The sequence below is a fragment of the Neocloeon triangulifer genome, unplaced genomic scaffold (genome assembly GCF_031216515.1).
Source record: "Neocloeon triangulifer isolate White Clay Creek 2 clone unplaced genomic scaffold, ASM3121651v1 ptg000013l, whole genome shotgun sequence".
NCBI lineage: Eukaryota > Metazoa > Arthropoda > Insecta > Ephemeroptera > Baetidae > Neocloeon > Neocloeon triangulifer.
Window position 1 is genome coordinate 5839651 of NW_026775555.1, and position 21154 is coordinate 5860804.

The 21154-nt window shown below is 36.7% G+C and overlaps 1 protein-coding gene across 3 annotated transcripts in view; it reads right to left on the bottom strand.

Moving 5' to 3' along the window:
* Positions 1–21154, bottom strand: part of LOC132198722 (ly6/PLAUR domain-containing protein 6B-like) — a 73183-nt gene that overhangs the window by 16664 nt on the left and 35365 nt on the right. The gene's annotated exons all lie outside the window — the stretch shown is intronic.

Below are 21154 nucleotides of genomic sequence, written 5' to 3' on the forward strand. Positions count from 1 at the left end.
ATTTATTGGACTTTCTCGTTCGACTGCACAAAACAAACCCATTCCTCACAAAGGTCTTTCCCAGGGAGAAACTTACTTTCTTTCTTTCTTATTCCTCGCCACCTCTTTTGATTGTTGGTAATAATAAAATGGGTTCCGCCACTCGAGCAAAAAGATAACTTTAATGCCGAAGGAGGAGAGACAGACGCAGCGAACGGGTGCGATTTGTGTATTGAAAAGACTGAGAGCAGAGCTCTCCAACTTTTTGCGCATATCGATTTTCATTCAGCCGCTTTTGCATCATCATATCACAGCGGTATTTACTGCCAAACAAGTATTGGCTCTGCGCGTTTTTTTCCCAATCCGCAAATTGTATTCAGTCGCAGCAGAGAGACTTATGAAATTTTTCAATGCAACACCTCTTTATCTGCAAACACAGAAAAAGCAAAGATTTCAATTGCACTAAAGAAAACTTTCTCAATTTTGTTTTTATAACTGTTACTTACTTAACAAAAGTTATTTTTGGAAACAAAATGCAGACATATTTAAATATGCAAATAGTAGGGATGGGCAGGTAATAATTTTTTAGTCCCTTGATCACAAAATAGATTTTCTTATTTATTTGATATTTAAATAAAACATTTAAATTGATAAATAAGCAAATATTTATCATAGAAAAACGATTTTAAGTATTATTTTGTAACAAAATTTTGAGCGTTGTGCCTAAATAAAGCGACGTAAAACAAAATTGCATTTTCAGAGAATAATCTCATAATTTTGTTTAATAGGTTCAATATAATTTAAGAAATTTAAGTAATAATTTTAAACGGCTTCTTTAAATAAAAATTTTAATGTAATAAGATAATAAATAATATAATATACAATAATATATACAATTTACCACATCACATTCCGCTCCCAAATTAAAAGTCAAAATGGTTTTTTTAACTGTTGATGATCTAAATATACTGTAAAATTTATAAGAATAGATACATATTGACCGAAGATAATATATGAAAATTGAGCCATAAAGAGAACCGCGCTTAAGGGAGTGCATGAAATGTGCATAAGTTTATGGTTCATAATAAGAGGGGAGGTGATATTTTCTTTTATTTTAGTCACATAACATAAATTACATAGAAATAAGTAGACACTAAAAAAACCTATGTTTTCACCTTTTTTAAATGAGGAATCAGATGGTTGAAAAATTCATAATTTTTCAATAACGGCAAAATATGTTTTTGAGCTTTTTTTGAACATTATAAATATAGAATTTTTCAACAAAATATCTATTAAAAAAAATAAAAAAAAAAAATCTGTTAAAATAATATTTTCATGAATTTTATGGCTGCTCTCGTAAAATCCAAATTAAAAAAAAGCAAATAAAACCGAATATTCTCGCAAAAACCACCTGAAAAGGCGACTAAATTTCTGTAAAATCAAACACAAAGTATAGAAGTCAAAATACTTTTTGGTTCCTAAAAACCGACTAAAATGCACGGGCCTACAAATAAGAAATTTCCGTAATTTGTAAATATGGGAAAAATTTTTAGGAAAAACTTTCGGCTTGGTTTCTACAAATGCTGGAACATACCTAGCTGGCTTGCACCCCCCCAAGTTTAACTTTCACCCTCGCCACCGTCATTGACTGAGCCGGAGTTTGGAAGCACCAAACTTCGCGCGTTAGCTGCATATTTCGGGTGTGCGAAATTAATGCGTGCAGGTCAGAATTCCCACGAGGGGGGAGCGGCCGCCGAGAACAGCGAAATGTTACACCACGGATAACCGGCGGCACTCGACGGGCTTGCTTGATATTATGCATTAGCGACGTGCGCGCATGTTGTGTGGCAAAAAGCATCAGGTTTGTTTGCACTTTGCAGGCGGCCGTATTATTTTAGGCTCGCACACACGAGAGAGAGAGGCGCAAAGTGAGATTATATTTATGGCTGCGGCGCAGCTCTGGGGATGTTACACTCGCACCAAAGAGATGTTTCCATTACAGTCCTTTCAGTTGCGCCGCGTAATTCAACAACACGTCGAATTTCGGAGAAAGGTTTCCGAGGAATTCAAACAGAGCAGCTCCATTTACGTCTGGCGGAGCGGCGGATCAATCATTTTGACCAATGTGTGGTCGGACGCGAATGCAGTGCTGGCTGGTTTTGCTCTGACGCGGGTGATTTGTTTCGCTGAATACTTGACCCTCGCATAAGTGGTTCACTTCCTCTGAATAAATCTTACTCGCGGTTGAATGCGTTTGCAAGCAAATGTGACGGATTACAAGGGTCAAGGTTATGCAAAGATATAGGTTTTTAAGAGGGGAAAAAATGGATTATTGAACGTCTGGAAAGCGGATATATTTTGTTTAGTTTTAATCCTATTTAAGGCTTAAAGGCAGTGAAAAGTAAAATATAACTTAAGATCCAATAGGAGAAATTTAATAAAACAGTTTTTGTCAGGAATAATAAAATTATTATAATTACATTTTTTTTTTCAAAATTTTAATTTCTAGCACGGCCCAAATAATAAAAGACGTACCACATTTAAATTTTAAAACAATTAAAAAATTCCATTCCACTTTCTAAAAATTCAAAATCTAGACATTATTGCAAATTGTGGAAAAAATTCCCCAATACTGTGAAAATTTATACAAAAGGTAAAAAATATAGAGTAAAAGTTTCATAAATTGACATGAATTTGTGGTAGGACGATTTTAAGTAATGAGAATGTGCAGAGAAATTTCAAAAATTAGTAAAAGGCTACTTCACAAAATTTTAAAATTTATTGTTACATAATTTTGTTCTGAAGATAAATTTGAAAAATTTCTCGTTAAAAATAAAAATTGATCTTAAAAAGAATTATACAAATAATAACATAATTTAAAAATTACTTAACTTGAACTTAAGGTTATCGCAGCAGACTTGTTCTCTTTCAAAATATAATTCTTGCATGTGATTGCAATCGATGCTTTTGCTTTGTGTTTGTCTTCCTTGGTCCGTATCCGAGCTATACATTTCAAAATTAGCAAACAGGCTACGGTCGGCGGTGCCGGGAATCCAAATGAGCACATTCTAAAGTATGGTTTCGGCAACCCGCATGTCCTGCGTGCGTGGCAAAAAGCGCTCTTTGAAACTGCAGGCGTTCTCCTGCTTATTGTTCCGTCAACCTAGACACGAGTAGTCACACGAATTCTGCTAGTCGGAACTAATGCGTCTCTTCTATTCACAATTTCTACATGTCAGCTTGCTTAGACCTTGAGGGTCCGACAGACTGTTTGTGAGACCCCCATGACGAAAGTCTGGCAACAAAAAGTTACAGTGCCCCAAAAACGTTCAGCCAGCTAAAACATTTTTGTTCTATGCAAAGGACGATAATTTATTTAATGGAAGATACATTTGCTTTGAATTTTTTTACCCATTTTAGGTTTGATATGATTTAAGATGTAAATAAATAATTAAATAAAAATTGACCTGGGAATGTTGAATCTAATTTTTTTTTAAACTAGAGTTAAAATATCCATAGACTCGACGGTGCATCTTCGGAGTGATAAATTTTATTGAAGTGACAAGCCAAAAGAAAATAAAATTAATTGAATAAAAAAATTAAAAATATTATAAAAAACAACAATATCGATCAGTGTTTTATTTGCTAAAAATCTAGTTGCAGCATTTTTTTTCTCAGCTTTTTGCTTTACTTTTTCTAGGAAAAGTTGCTGGTGGTCGCAGATTTTGGCAGTCAAGTCTGGCGGATGCAAAATTTACTTCCTCTTGAACTGTATCTCTCGGATATACACGAACTCTTCTGCCAAGCTCGGCAAAAAAAGAAAGTTTCGCGCCGCAAAAACCCGCCGAAGATAAAACGTTCCAACAGTCTGCCGATATTGAGGTTGTTATACCGTTCTTGCGCAGTGCCACGACGAAATTAAGTCGATTGGCCTCCGTCAATGAAAATTTTATCTCTCTGCACGTGCATGCACAGAGAGGGTTGGTGCGGCGAGTGAAGAGGCGGTTTCTGTGCAATAAAGCGGACAAAGGGGAACCGGCTGGCGCCGAAACAAGGTAGGCTCATGATATTTGCATTTGCTGGCTGGACCAGATAGACACACGAGGGAATTGCCGAGTCTGGCGACACCGATGGCAAGACAAAGCGATCGCCACAGTTTGCGCACGCAAACACGCCATCAGGCACCAGATGGCATTTTCATTTTTGCCCTTTTTCCCTCCGATATCAATCGAGCCGTTTTGTTTTGCAGGGTAAAAACAACGGAGAGAGGCCGCCACCGATAGAAAGGGTGAGCGAAAAAATAGCTTTTAGGCAAACAAAGCAAAAACAAACGTTTCAGTCAACTGGAAAAAATACACCGAAAGTATAAACAAACCACAAAAGTCACTCTGGAAATCCTATAAATCATAAAGCAACACAACATTTATTTAAGCGCTGTAATCTTTGAAATTCTCATCAATTGCATTGCCAGTTTAAAGCACTGGCCATTTTTTTGAGACAAAAATTCATTCCTTTTAATTTTTGAATGCAGTTGTGAAAATAAAATACTCTTTTTCAAGCCCAAGTCAATTAAATTTTAACCCAAGGGTGAATTAAAATTACATAAAATGGAAATTTTTGTTCAATTCACTAAAACTACAGCATTAAAAATAATTTTTATTCTCATATTAAAAAAGAATGACTTTATTTAAGAGTATTTTGTTAAGTATTTGTTAGTAACCGAGTTACAGTATCAAAATGTTATGACTGAATTTTTCTCCTTTCAGTATTTGGGAATATTAATTTATCATTATGATGTTAGCTATAAACTTTTAGGGACAAATTCCACTGTATTTTGTTTGCAAATTGCTTAAAATTCACTTGTTGTGTTTTCTGATTTATTATTTTCAGGAAAAGGAATCATTGTGTTCTGATGTATATTTGCTGATGAAATATTTTCAGATGTCTATTTTCTGATAAATAAGGGGTTCCCTGTCGTCATTGTGGGAATATTTCAAAGACCCACCCTACAGAATTTAATCCTGTAAATTTTACCCTTTTTTGGCGTGTGCTCTTTTTACTGGAGAGAAAAATGAGGCCATTTCCCGAAATTGCTAATTTTTCTGTGACAACCTTTTTTGGAGGCCATGCATTTCGGCTTGACTAATCGCGGCCTAATTAAAGTGGACGCGGCATTTTCACACTATTGAGCAGCGGCGACGACCGCACAATTTGCGTGGTTCGCCTCATTGGCGGCGTTTCCGAACGAACATCGCGCGCACCTGTCGGCAAAATGCGCCCGCGAGAGTTTCCCCATTTGTGCCGAGCGATTCTCGCTAACGCAAATTCCCTCCGCGGGCAATTTTTGCGACAATGCCATCGAGTGCAGAACAAGTTAAAAGCAGAATGCGCTCTCTCGTCCAAACGAATTGTACTATTTGTGTGTGGCACCGACAGCGTTCATTACGCTTTTGTTGCCGACGTGTTTTTGCACAAGGTCCGTATATTGATGCAAAAACATTTGCCAGCAGAGAGTGGATTGAATTGGTAAACACCGGGGGATGAGGGTGAAATTTCAAATAGAGGTGAACAACAACATTCGGACTAAATAATGAAAAGGTAGAGATTTTTTTTTGTATCGTAGAATGAATTTTATCAGAAAATTTTTGTTTAACTGTTCAAATTGTTTAAATTCAATTTTAAAAATAAAAATTTATTTGTTAGACAAAACGGCACCACCACTAGCAAGAATTTTGCTAAAACTTCAAAGATAAAAAGGACCCCATCCGCTGCAGTGAGCCGAAATTCATATTGTTTCATTAATTTTTTTTTCTTTTTCCGCTAGTTTTTTCTGGTTTCATTAAAAAAATCTTTCTGCTTAAGAATTCTAACTAAAAAAAAAACTGTTTTTGAACACTTATCAATAAGGAATAAGGAAGCTTCCTAAATTCCCAAAGCAGCAGCTAGTTTTGAACTCGGGAAATTTTGAAATACAAGAAATATTTCTAAATTACGTTTGAAACTTTTCGTATAAATAAAACAGTGTTAAATTTATTATTATTTATTCTTCTCGGTCTGTACAAAAATTTTTAAATTGGAGAAAAAAGAGAAGAAAGGGTTTACAACTAGCAGATGTCTGCTAAAACGCCCGACATCAAAAGAGACACGGCCGCCGCGGTAAACCCACACTATCGAAAAAAAAAGAACGATATATAGTTTTGATTAAAAAAAGCCATCTTAAAGACTAATTTTGGTTTGGCAGGTGTGCTTTTTGTGTGTCAAACATTCTATGTTTCTCTTTAAACAATTCATTTTTTTATAACTTCCAATTTTTTGTAGTAATTTGAACATAAATAATTAAAAAAAGTATTAATTAACTGTGAGCAAAGCCAAACTGTAATTTTATGAAGAGGAAATCCATTGGGATAGTCAGAGGAAACTGTATCCAGAAATAGCTCTTTTCACTAAACGGAGCAACTTCATAAATGCATTATTTCCAACTTGGGGGGACCAGGAGGGAAATGCGAGGGGCCAAATTTATCGTGAGCAGTGTAGCAATTACTTAAATGGCAGCGCCCGAGGGAGAATTTGTATTTATTCGTCTGCTCGGCCGCAACTTGCATTCAGGGTGCGCCTCCTTAATTAGAATAAAAGCCGAGCGAGCGGCAGATTTGGTTGCGCCGGGGAATGTGTTAATGATATCGTGGCCGTGATTATTGTTGCTTTTACGGCTCGTTTTGTGTGCGAATCGCGGCGGCCAAGAATTAATTCTTGAGAACGGCTTCAACCGCCATTGTCACAACTACTATTAATGTCTGCAGCGGCGGGACACACACACTTGCCGTGTCATTTTGGCTAATTGCGATGAATGGCGCGCCACAGCCACAGCCAAGACTGCTTACATTTCGCTGCCGCTGCACCACACACAGTAGTTGCTCTTTAAATGGCCGCGTCGAGCGCCCGCGAAATTAATAGGCTATGAAATTTAAAGCTCGCGCCTGCAAAACACTCGTAATTGAGGAAGTATAATACACAACAAAACTAATTGCTTTTTGTAATTGGCGTTGTATTTAATTTGCAATTTTGTTGACTCGCGAGGAACTTCATTTACTACGCTCGGAAGGCTAATTAATATGTAGGAGGAGATGCTTGGGTTAATTGAAATATGACGTTCAATTAGTATTTAATTGAAAAAAGGTTATGCTGGTAGCTTTGTTAAAACATTGAATTAGAATTATTACCTAAAAACATCAATTTAATTGATTATTACGTTTATTTGATGATATTTTAGTCAAAACAAGGTTAAATATTTTCGTGAAAAGGAAAAATGTTAAATTAATGAAGTTAAAAAAATTATGTTTAATGAATCTTAAACTGTTATGGGAGTAACATTTTTCAATACATTCATGTATTTTTGTCATATAGAGAATGCTCTGAGATACAAAATAAAAACTACCACTTCTATTAAAATTACAATCCTAGCCTATCTACATTTGAAGTCACCTCAAAAGAAATGAAAAATTTATTAGGAAAAAAATTCAGGAACAGGACGAACATATTGAAGCATTATTATTTTTTTATCATGTATTTTTTAGGTAAATTTTCTTTTGGAAATAGAGAGATTGGGCTTTTCCGCGTTGCAAAAATTGTTTATATGAACAAAAACAAAAAGGCCCTAGAATAAAAATAAATTTTGCAACATGGAAAAGCCCGATCTCTTCATTTCTGTAATCATCTCCTTGAGTGTCCATTTCTTCAAAGCATATTTTTCTTAACTAATTAAATGCATAGTTGCCTTTTTATCTTTACTTTAGGAAAAGTTGGAACCCAATATGAATATCTAATGAAATGCGGTGCTCTCGAGTAGATCAATCAGGCGAATTTTCCACATCCATAAAACAACGAGTTACGAAAGTAGAAGAAAAGTTTCAAACTGCCAATGGACAGGGAAAAAATAAACTTGGTCAGAGAGTGAAGAAGCAGCCAAAAAACTTTGGAAACTCTCCTCGACTATGGAGCATAATGATGTTTGCCTTGCGTGGTTTACTTTCTTCTCGCGAAGCAGGCGTTTGATCAAAATGTCAGTTTGTTTACGTTTTGCTTGGCGACTATTTGCCTTCATTCAACCCGTTTGCTCCTTTTTCGGCTCAAGTGTGACGAACAAAGCAAACGGGAAACTGCCTCGCAAAACGACCTTTTTGTGCAAAACAAGAAATTCGCAACATCAAGGGGTTCTTTCTTCAAAGGGGTCGGCCGGGTTAATGACTGCTTAGATGGCGAGAGTCTGTTTCTGGCGGCGAGGAAAAGGAAGAAAGAAGACGGAGATAGCCAGCAGAGGCGCGGGCGGCTCGAGACGATACCTCATTTTCTGATAAATGCCTGGCTGCGGGGGAGCGAAGGCAATTTCGCCTTCCGGCTTCCGCGACATCGGCGGATAAATCAGCCGTTTTGATTGCGCTCCCAGATTGCCATGAATTTTTACGAGGCGTCTTTCCACTGTGAAATGGGCTGCTCGATTACAGCTTGGGTTCTTTGGACAACATTGGCCACTTTAAGTTATTCTTAAACCCTTTCTTCTCTTTTTCAAATTATAAATTTTTTTATCGACTGAGAAGAATAAAATGTAAAATAATAAATATTATTAAGCTTTAATGAATGCTTCAGGCGATTTGGGACGGAAAAATAGGTGATCAACATAATATAAACTTTTTGAAATATATTAATTTTAGACTGAAGGATAAGGACACTCACATTTTTGTCATCACAGCCATTTTACAAAGTTTTTTTTTATATTTAGGGTGAAATAATTTGTATTGATTTAATTTTTAAAATGACCTAGAAATAAAAAATACTATAAGGAAATTTTTACTTTTTTTTAAGAATTAAAATTTATGTTTTTTAGCTTACAAAAATTAAATTATCATTTCCGAAATTCAAACTGAATAAAAATGTAAGGGTTCAATAAGAATTGTGCTTTTTACTTTCAAGTAGTTTTAAATTAATCATTTTCTAAATTTATTATATCGAGAAAGGTAGCAAATTAATAGAATTTAATGTTCAAAAAGTATATAAGCATACAAAAAAAAACTTTTGCTTCATGGATAAAACTAAAATATTCTCATTGTTTTTTGCTCTGCTGACTTTGCTCACCGTCTTTCTGGGGAGCTCTTAGAATATATTTTGCTGCATTTTCTTAATAGAGTAAAAAAATCATTTATTGTGTTTTTATATGATATTCTTATAATTCGCGCTCATAGTATACCATTGTCACAACCTGGATTCTTTCGCGTTAGTAAAATCCACCGAGCGCAAAACCGCAAGCAAGACCAAGAGGTATGGAACCTCTTGGTGCGCCATTTCTCGGCAACTCTCAAGAGCACTCGACCCGGCCGGCTAAAACTAACAATTGCTCTCAAATGTAATCACGACCGTGTCCACGGAACTTGAGGCAGCTTTGCTCTCTCTGCACTTACAGTACAGTACGTGCACGGAGGCTCATTGTCTGTGGAGAAAAAGTGTGGTGCAGAAATGAGCGGGAAAATGAGCCTAAAGTCTTTGCACACCCCAACTGCTCGTAATTTCTCCAGAGATTTATTCCGCGCAGCATTCGACGGAGCTAGGTGCGTGTTTTGGTGCAGCCTTTTTCTGCTTTTTATGTGCGAGCGTGTCATTTTTCAGCCGCCCTCTGATTACTTTCTCTAAGTGGGCGTCTGTTTAATCCCTTTAACTGTGTTTGCAGCCATTTTTCTCTTTCGCCTCGGCGGCGAACGGCCCATTCGTTTTCTTTTTGCGCACACAGAGAGTTCCTCCGCCTCGCAGCAAAATGAGAGACCTAATTGTCGGGCAAATGTATGCCGCTTTGAGGTTTTTTCGCCAAGTAAACTCAATTGCATAAACAAACTCTCTGCGAGGAAAGCTCTTTCCTCGACACTAAAAAAGTTTTGTAATTTTCCTTGGTAATTAAAACGTTTAAGTTGAAGAATAAAATTCTGGAGAATTAAAAAATAAAGAGGTAGAATTTTAACTTTGGTAGAAAAAAACATGAGAGAGGAAAAGAGCACGTGGAAATTTTCCACTCTCTAAAACGTTAATAATTTCTCCTTGAAATAAACAGGTTGAAACTGTGTCTATTAATATTAAAAAAAGAGAGGATTAGTCACAAGAAATGTAATGTCTTGCCTATAGAACACTAAATGAAAACCACTTTTAAATATATTAAATCTCAAATTTCTCCCAAACGAAAGGAACAAAAGTCAAAAGTTTTCTTTGTGAGGCCTGAATTTTGCTATTAATTAAAAAATAAAAATAAAATTTCACATTTTCTCGCCAAAAGAAAGAATTAACCCCTGAGCCCTGGGTTAGTATTATTTTTATTTTTGGAAAGTTTAACATTTTTAATGTGTTCTGTAACTTTTGCACTGGTTTATTTAACTGAAAACTAGGTATTTCAGATATTATTATTTTTTTTCATTTAAAAATTTTAAATAATTTTTTACTTAATTAATACTTTTTTACGTTTTAACTGCAGTGAAAAAGTTTTTAAATTGGCGATACAGGAGTAAAGTATGCAGAAATTTGGGAAAAGTTATAGTGTCAGAGGTTTGTCTTGTCCCATTCACTTTCTCGGAATGGCTCCCCAAATCAGAAAGGCAATGAAAAAGCAATGCAAATTCACGCTTAGTGTAAAATATCTCCATGCTAAACAGCACCTTCCCGTCGGTGACAATTCGCTTAGCATAAAACGCCTATTTCGGGGATTTAAATCCGGGGACCAGCGTCGGGCTGAATCTTGAATGATACGAGAACAGAATAAAAATTCGTTTTCCGCCCACCCGAGAATAAAAGTCACTCGTGCAAGCAGGTTACTAGCTGGAAAATCATCTCTCTGCGAGTGGGAAGTGTGCCAGCTTTGAAACCCGACGGAATTACTTTTGCTTTGACTCATCCCGCGAAAAGTTATTTATATAAATAAACTGCAGTTGCTGCCGTTCTCAAATCAAAGGATGCTTTTACACGACTCGCTGCGGTTTTGCTCTTCAGACTGAAACGCGAAATGCACCGACTCTGTACATCGAGTTTCACGAGCCGAGCGATAATAACAACGTGTCTTATTTATTCTGCTGCAGGATCCATTATTTTCCGCTCTCGAGTCTGCAAGAAAACGGTTAATTTGATTTGCTGCGAGATTGCGTGTAACACGGTTCGTTCGCCTGGGAACGGCGCTTAATCAGCAAAGCGGCAGCGCCGAGCCAATGAGGGGGAAAGATCAGATGCTCCTCCGTTCTCAATTAAAAAGCCACTCCAGCCGGCCGAAAACGTGCGTTCTGCAAGAATTGAGGGAAGGAAATTCGTTTCCGCCAGAGAAACAATTTCATCCAAGTGGAGGAAAATTCCGCCCGAGGGTCAACACTTCATTAATTTCAGGGTCTCTGAGCATGAGCTGCTCGCGAGCAAGATTGAGCAAAATTTTGCTCGCGAGCACCATTGAGCACTCCTTTTAGTGAGCATGCTCGCGAGCAGATGCTTGCGAGCACCCCAAAAGGGAGCATGCTCGCGAGCAGATATAGGGGAGCACTCCTGAGGTGAGCAGGAGCAGGAGCAGAAATTAGGGAGCACTTTTTAGAAGTGAGCAGGAGCAGGAGCAAAATTAACTAAAAATGCTCGAGATGCTCCTTCTGCTCACATTTGCTTTAAAAATTTTACTACAATAACAGAATTTCATACTAAATCTATACTGTATACTGTGAGATCAACAAAAACCAGTGGAGGACGCTTTAGAATCGCAATGCATTAATCCTATGCTCTGACGCTCCGCCTACACCCCTTTCAGCCCTGAGTTCGACCTGCTGCACCTTATGTGCTCCTGGCAAACCTTCAGTCCTCTAGAGTCTTTTCCGCTGTACATAATTTATAAAGAGCTCAATCTCCTGCTTCATATTTATGTGCTCCTGGCAACAATTCGTCTTTTTAAATAATAATGAAATTATTTTATGGAAACAATTTTATTATTTTAATTATATTAAATTTTTTATATGGTCTTAATTTGGTATCAAATTGATGTATTTGAATTTTGCTAAATTATTTCGGCGTAATAAATATTCTTTCAGAATAAATTAAAAACCTACATGCCGAATTTTCATATCAAACATGAGCATGACACTGCTTGGGAGCATATCGCAGGAGCAAAAATTGCTCGGAGCAGCATTGAGCACTCCTTCAGTGAGCATGCTCACGAGCATCTGCTCGCGAGCACCCTGAGAGGGAGCATGCTCGCGAGCAGATGTAGGTGAGCACTACTGAGGTGAGCAGGAGCAGGAGCAGAAATTAGGGAGCACTTTAGAAGTGAGCAGGAGCAGGAGCAAATTAATTAGAGCACCTGAAAAATTTTGTGCTCAGAAACCCTGATTAATTTTGCCGAAATCACTTCTCACATTTTGTGGGTGTTGAAAGGAGATTAAATAAATTTGAAAAGATTCTCCATAATTTCATTGATTATAAATTAACATTCCTGAGACCACCGTGGTCATAATTTTTTTTTAAATTATAAGACAAATTTGCATTGAAAATTATAGCTCTCAACTGTTTAAGGAAATTAATTAACACTTCAATTATTTCAAAATATATTAATAATAACTATAATTGTCAAAAGAAGTTAATGAGAAATATTAGAATTTGATTCATGGTTCTTTGAATTTAAAGTCGGCTTTTCCTCAATGGATTTTGAGAGTCTAACAAAAATTATTATACAAATTAATTTGAAAAAGATTTTCAATTCAAAGTCAAAATTTGTGTTAAAAATTTTTTGCGATCAAATATAATAGAAATAATTTTTTTCTGAAAATTATTGCTATGAAAGAAAAATAATTATTAAAAAAAAAATTATTTTTTTAATCATTCTTCTCAAAAATGATTTCATGAATTATGGCTGCAGCCCGCAGCCAAAATATGTACAGAAGGATGTTTTTTTCTTAAGCAATAAGCAACTCACAAAACCCATCGATCGAGGAAAAGCCGTCTTTAAATTAAAATCACCTAAAATAATTTGACTAAGCCCCTGAAGGCTTAATAACGTCAGGACATTGTATTGCTTTTATTAAACCAAACATTATTATTTTACAAAATTCCAACCAGAATTTTAATAACAAAGATTGTTGATTGTTTAGAACATTCGATATTTAGACAAGAGCACGAGACTTTTTCAATAAACGATAAACTCTCTTCTTCTTTTGAACATTGCCAAATAATTGAATGAATGAATATTTTCATCCCTTTCACAATCTCTATACAATTCGCTCCGGCTCCTCCAGACTCACAAACTTTCTTTTCGGCACCGACGTAAATTACTTTTCCGGGCGGCGCCGGTAGAAATCGAAAATTCGCGTTGCCGCCACGCAAATTGAACCGTCAGAGAGCGACTGTGAATGAATGCCAGAGACCGGTTCGGTTTAAATCACGGCCATCAATCGTATTCTGCTGCGAGCAGATCCAATCCGGCCCATTAATTCACGATCGATCAAATCGAAAAATGGATGGGGCGTTGGTTCTCTTTTCCGCACCAACTGCACCGCCCAAAGGATTCTTTGTTTTAATCAAGCGGAAGCGCTCCTCTCTTTTTAATTTCCCCTCCGAGATCGAGCAGACCGCCGCGGCCAAATCTATTCCATCTTCTGCACTGCAAAATTCATTTCATTAATATTGCCAAAAGTCCCCGGAGGAATCCCCCCTTTCACTCGGCGCGCCCACTCGCTCTCTCCGAGCCCGAATAAATTGTGTCCGCCGCCCTTTTATTGCCGCGGCCAAACGGAAAAAAAAACTCGCCCTTTGTATCAAAACGTGTCGACTTTTTTTCTAGACCAAAAATGCAATGACCTGTATACACAAAAGCGACCAATGCGTCGGTCTCTCTTTTTGTTGTTCGCGTGGCAAAGACTCGCGGAAATTGTTGCACTGCCTCTGTTTCACGCTCGGCCGAACACTTTTCGAGTCCGATAACGAGCAGAAGACGCGCACGAGAATTCATTATCAAAAAACAGCCCTCTCTGGAATTTTATTTGCTCGTTCCGCCAAATGAAACATCAGCTCGCTCCCCACAAACGCGAATTTTTGCTCCGTTTACACTGTTTGGCTTTCAATTAAATGAGAAGATTTTCCACGCTCCAAGGGACGTGGGGCGGTTTTTAGGTCCTCGAGCGAGCCAATTTCGGTCACATGGCGGCGGATACTTGAAATTTTCACGCAACATTATCCCCGGATGACCTCAAAATGGCATCCATGAACGTCGATTTTAAAAAGAGATTTTGGAGGGAGATGATGAACGAATTAATTAATTAAATATTATTAATTTCCTGGAATATATTTAATTCCTGCGGACGTAATTTCTGTTTGATATTTTGTCGAAATCAGAGACGTTGTTGAGGGAGATAGGCATAAAAATTAACTTATATGACCAAAATTATTAATTTTTAAGCAAACATTTTGTGCAACAATTCAATATTTTCGTCCCAAATTGTTGAAAAAATCTAAAATAATAAAGTAAAAATCTGCCCATTGTTTGTTTGTTGTTCATTGTTGTACTAATTGTAAGAACTTATTTTACTATACTTCAATGAGACAAAAGGGGCTCGAGATACTTTTCACACATCTGCCATTATTGATCGTGGTAATCTTGATAGTTGGCTTATTATAAAGATTGAAGTTGTTATTTTAATAAAGATTTAATTAATTAATTATCATAAGGAAAAGAAAAACGGTCAAGTTGTTCAATATAATCCAAGAAATGTATTTGAGGGATTTTTTTCACTAATTGATGAAATATAAAAGCGAATATTTTTAATTACATAAATATGTTTTAATTTAAATAGTTTAAGTATTTGTTTAATTCAATTCAATACAAGTCCAGCAATTTCTGAAGAAATTATCAGCTGGTGCTTAACAGACTAATTGCTTCAAGTTAGAAGCAATTACAAATTAGACATTTTATATTATTATGCTTTATTAAAAAAAGTGCATTTTTTACATTCTTAATTTAGTTTTAACATCATTTTTTTTTAATTTTTCTTTATCACTACATTTTTATTTTGCAAGTTTTTTAATGGAGGCAAATGTGGCAATAGATTCCGCAAGCGTGGCAATATACATTTGTTTCATTCAGACATTTTCTATTGAAGTATTTGTTTTCTTTACTTGTTAAATTTGCTCTGGAATTGGTTCTTATTGTAAGGATAATAATTAGCCACGTATTCATGAGAATGGTTTTCCAGTCTTATCAATTTGATTATTCACCGTTTTTACATAAAAAATTTCAAACCATTCATGAATCTGGAACAAACACCGCCCAAAGTTAACTGTGAGCTTTACACTTTGGCAAGAAAAATGCAGTTTGCGCGGTGCTGCGGGCGTCCCAAACTAAATTTGAGGGATTATTATTATTTGCAAGCTGGCGGGGGGCGAGGGGTCGTTCCGCTAGCCACAGAGACCACATATATAGTTCGAGCCCCAAAATTTGGCTCAGGCTGGCCGGGGCAGGCCGGAGGCCCGCGCTGAAATGAGTTATAGACGGGAGGGCAGAGCGTGCTTCGCCGCCTCGGGTCATTTTGCACGCGCTCAATTGATTTATTTGTCACATTTTTGGAAACGGTTTGCGGTTGACACACTCGCGCAAACAAGCCGGCTCGCCACTAATCAAAGTGATGAACACATTTTTTTTCCCAAGGATTTTTTTCTGGCCCCCCGTGCGAAAAAAGGCCGGGTGAGAAATGGAGGACGAGATAGAAAATGGAATAAATAAACTGCCTCAGTGCTCGAGAGACAGAGACGTCGGCTGGGGAGAAAGGCTTGCTCTCTCACTCAAAATGCGCGCTTTTTGGCATCTTGACAGACAAAACTCCCAACGGAATGCATAATATTATTTCCAATATGTGCGCGATTCGAAACCACTGGTGCACTCTTTGCCTGAATGCCGAGCGCGACACACATAAATAAATATGTACATTCCCTTGGCGGGCGTCGATGCAAATCCGTGATATTTTTTGAAAGAGTCATCATTTTGTTACATATAGGAATTTTTGTATCAACTTTTTAATCAATCAATTTCATCAGAAAATAAAAGCCTGCTTTGTTCGAGATTAAAATCTGCTTATTTTGTATCAAAATTCAAATCAATTTGATTATTTAATCAAAGCGGTAAGAAAGCTTTTGTCCTAATATTGAGTTAATACATCATAGCTGTCATGACGACTCAAATTTTTAATAATGGGACAACTTTTCTCGTTAAAATATATTGGAAATTCGAGCCGAATATAATTCTGACAAAATATTTTAATGTTTTCGGTGTTAAAATGTCTGGAGTTGATAATTTTGCAAATTGGAAAGTTCTAAAACAGTATTTCTTTTCATAAATGCACACGAAGTAGATTTTAATTTTTACAAATCTTTTTTCCATCAACGACTTTCAATTTTTCTCTTTTCTCTGTTTCAAGTGTGAACAGCATTGAGCATTGCCATTCCATTTGATGGCTTTATCTGCGAATAAAAAGTTATTTTCTGCAATCACGCGTGCAAAATCTATTCCCCGTGGCTCCGTAAAAGAGAAATATGCACACACTCAACACCCTTGTTTATCCGGCGCGCTTCATTGATCGTAAATTGAAACCTACTCAAAGCAGATTTGCATTCAGCTCTGACAAGAGTTGTGTTAAAGTAGCTCAAATCAAGAGTCTCGTACGTCGCTTTGATCAAAGGTTGCGCTCTGATTATGATTTGGCTTTCTTTCAAGTCCATGCATGCTCTTGATTGCAATCGGATTCCTTGGAAAAGTCGCTGATGCATATTCACGACTTCAAAAAATTTGCAATCACGTCTCCCTGCGGGAATATATGTCTTTCCTTCAAATGAAGAAGCTCCGAGTACAATTGTGAGTTCTTTGATATTGAAATATTTAGGTGCATTAATTAGCCTCTGAGTGTCATGTCTTGTCTGATTTTATTTTTAAATGACATAAAATTTATAGGTAAATAAAAAGTTCTCTTTTAAATAAAATAGTTACAGCGAGCCAAAAAAATTAAGATTTTATCAATTCAATTTCATAAACTTTCAATGTGTGGCCTGTTTTATTAATACATTCTGCTCATTTAAAAACAATAATAATAAAAATAATAACAAAACTTTGATTGGAGTAAAAAAGTAAAAACTATAAATATATTTTTTAAAGAGACTAATTTGAAATAAAAATTAATAATAAACTCAATAAACTATTTCAAAACTTCTTTTTTAATATTAAAAATTAATTAGCACTAAAAACTTATACAAGGTAAAATTAAAAATAATCCTTTGCTTGAAATTTCAGGCTAATATTTAAATACTAATTAAAAATGTCACTTTCTCCTTTTTATTTTTATACATTTTGTTTGCAGCAGCTGGTGCCGGGAAGAATGCAAAAGGGAAATTAGGCATTCTGTGCGTTTGGAGGCTGCCGAGCGTAAGAAAGATCCTTGGAGCGCGAGCACGATTCTCGTTTGTCGTCATGAAAGCCTCGCTCGCTCGCTCCGTGCAGCAGCCGCAACGCTGCGACATTATCCGTGCATTGTCGATTTGAAAGTTTAATGAGCAGCTCAGCTCCAGCTGATTCTTCGTTGGCGTGCATTCACGGAAAAATCCTTCGCGGCCAGTTTGTGCATTGCGCTATGAATGCGGATTAGCGAGCGGCAAACACAATGGACCAGCGACATTTCAATTTCAATCTATCGAGCGCTGCAAACTTTTGTCCGACGCTGGAATATTTCAATCAGGCGGCAACTCAGCCAAGGGCTTATTATTGTTACAAATGCAAGCGCTCACTCGAAAACATTAATTTTGAATAAAGGCTCGAGTTGAGTGGCGTGCCATGTTTTCCACCGTTTGTCCAGCGCATGAAACCAGATTCTCCAAAGCTGCGGAAAGCTGGTTTTTTTGTGTGTTTTAAAATTTAACAGGGTATTTTCTAACGAATTGTTTTCTTTGAATTTGCGTTTAATGCCTAAAGGAATCCACAAAGGGGAAAATTTTTGTAGGCCAATGGAACAGCAGTTTGGAAAGTAAATTTTCACAGTAAAATATGTTGATATTTTTAAATGATTATGCCTTTTTTTATTTGATTAAATAAAAATTTCCAGATTGGTGTTTCCATCGTTAATATTTTAATGTTCCAAAGACATTGATTTATAAATAAATATAAATAAAATAACTTGTTTTGGAGTGTCTTCCGATTGATTCAAATGAGGCCATTGTTTGATTGTTGTATTTCTAGATTCTCTGGAGTCAAAACTGGGCAAAAAGGGGCCTATTTTTAATATTGTCATTATATTTATTTTATCATTTCTATCCTCATGCAATTAATTTTTAGCAACATACAAGTTTTCAAGGATATATTATAAATTTTTTATCAACATAATTTCTCTATTGAACAAATTTTTATAGAGAGAGTGACCTAATTATCTGGCCTGTTTATATTGTGAAATGACCACTGCGACCATTTTAACAGTACATAGAGGCAAAATTTGCTTAGGGTCAACTTTGAGGTTTGAATAGCCCTCATAATTGCTAATCCAAGAGGAGGAAAACACGCGCACAACGAAAGAAGGAATAATTGAATTGTCAGAATTACACCGCAAAAGCCTCTCTTTTTCTCGCATGCATATTGTTAGCGCACTGGACGTTTTCTTTATGAAATTTTCACTTTTAAATCCACACAAAGCCGGAGCGTTTCAAGAGCTAAAAGCTCCTCTAGCTATTTCTGCGCTGCCCAGCTATAGTTTTATCTCTCTGTTTACTTGTTAGCTTTGCCTTGAAATTTAATATCTTGGATGGCGCGTCTTGTTTGTTCGTTTCATGCGTTCTGATGTCATAAATTTGCGCCATAACTTCCACAATCTGCGATTTATGTTCTGCTGAATATCAAAATTTAGAGTTTGTTCAAAATTTTTAGATTTTTTACAGCTAAAATTAGTAGTCATAGTCTATTTCATTTAAAAAAAATGAATAAAATATAAATTATATACATTTAAAATAATTATTTCAACAACAATACGTGGTTGATGTACCATTTTTCAGCAATTTTAAGCTAAATTTGGCCATCTTCATAATTTGACTTCGTTTCTCTCCCTTATTTATCCTGAGGCGTTGTAGGGAGTTTCTTGTAATTGCTACTCAACGAGTATTGATCACCACAGGTTTGATTAAATTAATGTAACCATAGCCCCGGGCCACGCTGTTCTTAAAATATGAAACGCCTCTTCTTGGAGTAATCAAATTTCCCTCCCGAGTTTCTGAAAATTTGAAAAATTTCCACCACAACGTCAAAGACAAAATCGCCGTGTTCTCTCCAGGCGAAAAATTTCCATGAACATTTCGGCGAGAGCCTGCCAATGTTTGCCTCACTCAAAGAAGGCTGAGCAAATTTGCCCTGCGGCTGACTATAGGAATTCGATTAGGCTCTCCTGTCGACTCAAAGGGCTCTGTGACCCATTTCTTTAATACGGCACCTCCCGAGGCCACTCCGATAGCTCGAGTGCGGCGCAACATCCTTTTAATTCTGCTCAAAGTTGATCAAGAAAAATTGACAGCAGAGGAAAAAAAAGTGGCAACGAGAAGGAAAAAATAATAAAGCGTTTAGTGTGCGCGTCTGGTGCTGAAGGGTGTGAGAATTATTCAAATTAGGGCGCAAAGGAGAGTAGCAGCATAAATAATAATTATCTTTTGAAATAACAGAGGAGATTTGTGTCGAGAGTGGACGGGGGATTTCGCACCCGTCGGCTGCAATTGCGAGAGAAATTCATTGCAAAAAGAAGTGGAAGGAATTAAAATTTGAAGTAGTGCGTGACGTGCGGATAATTAAAGAGATCAAAATGCTAATTCCTCTTACTCCTCTGCATTCCAGCGCGTAAATTTTAATTGCATCCAGGCCGTCCGCGCGCAGGAAGTGAAGGGAGGAAAAAGGCAAAAGAAAAAGAAAGGGTCGAGGGTTTTGTTTTCCCTGCTTGCTTTTCAGCATCCACGCGCACTTTTGTTTGTACCCGCACAGAATGAGAGAAAAATAGCCCCTCCTGGACCTTCTTTTTCACGAGGTCTGCCGGGGTCCTGGGGGTTAATTAAACGTACATGACACCACATTTTATAATCCCGGGCTAATTAAGGGTCCTTGAAATTAACAAAATGAAAGTAAAATACATGAAAGGCCTCTCTGCAAATTGTAGAATTTATTCCAGCCGGCTGGTCAAAAAGAGGGAAAATGATTTGGGAAAAAAATCTTGACGGATGAAGGTAATTCTTAATTTCATCATAAATTTTTATTATCCAGAATTAATTGGATTTAAATCTGATTTTGTTGCTGTTACATTAGTTTTTTTTTTAATTTTCATGAAACGAATCAAGGAAAAGCCGAAATTTAATTAAAATGAAGTATTTTTCTCCTTGTTATTTCAAAAGGTAGACACGTGTTTGCGAAATTGGCTGGAAGAGGCGGTCTGCACATCAAAGGCATCTCAACACATCCTCACAAATGATGCTGGCTGGCATTGTCGCAGGGCAAATTTGTGCAAGCCCGGATGTGGCATCAATTGCTGGGCAATCGGCATTCGGAAGGACGCCACCCTACCGACGGTTCTCTCTTGGCGTTGAACGAAAATTCGCGAGTATGAATACGGGTGGGGCTACGTGCAACATCACAGGTGCAAAAACTGATTCCTTTCAATAGAAATATAATAATGAAAAGTTCAGGTAAGCTTTTACTGCGCTCTTGTTATGATCAAATTAATAATTTTTTGCTCTCCACAAAAAAGCGAATCAACAACTCAAATATGATAAACGTTGCGAGGTAGTTTTTATTGAAATTTTAAAAACGGATATTCTCACAAAATAAAATTTAAATTAAATGGAATTTTCGAAACAAAAGTTGCAAACATACAGAGTTCAAGGATCAGAGTTTACCTTTTGTCAAAATAATCAATACCTAATTAAGCAAGTCGGTACACGTTGATGGTCAATATTCTGCGCCATAATCGCGACCTGCCAGCGCGCACTCGACGAGAGCAAAAAGAAAAAGAACGCCATAATTCATTAAAACATCGAGTTGAATGCGAGCGCATGCCAACAGGCGTCCGGGCTGGTAATATTACGAGCAGGCAGGGCTGCTGGAAAACGCTCTTTTTGTCATTTAATCAAT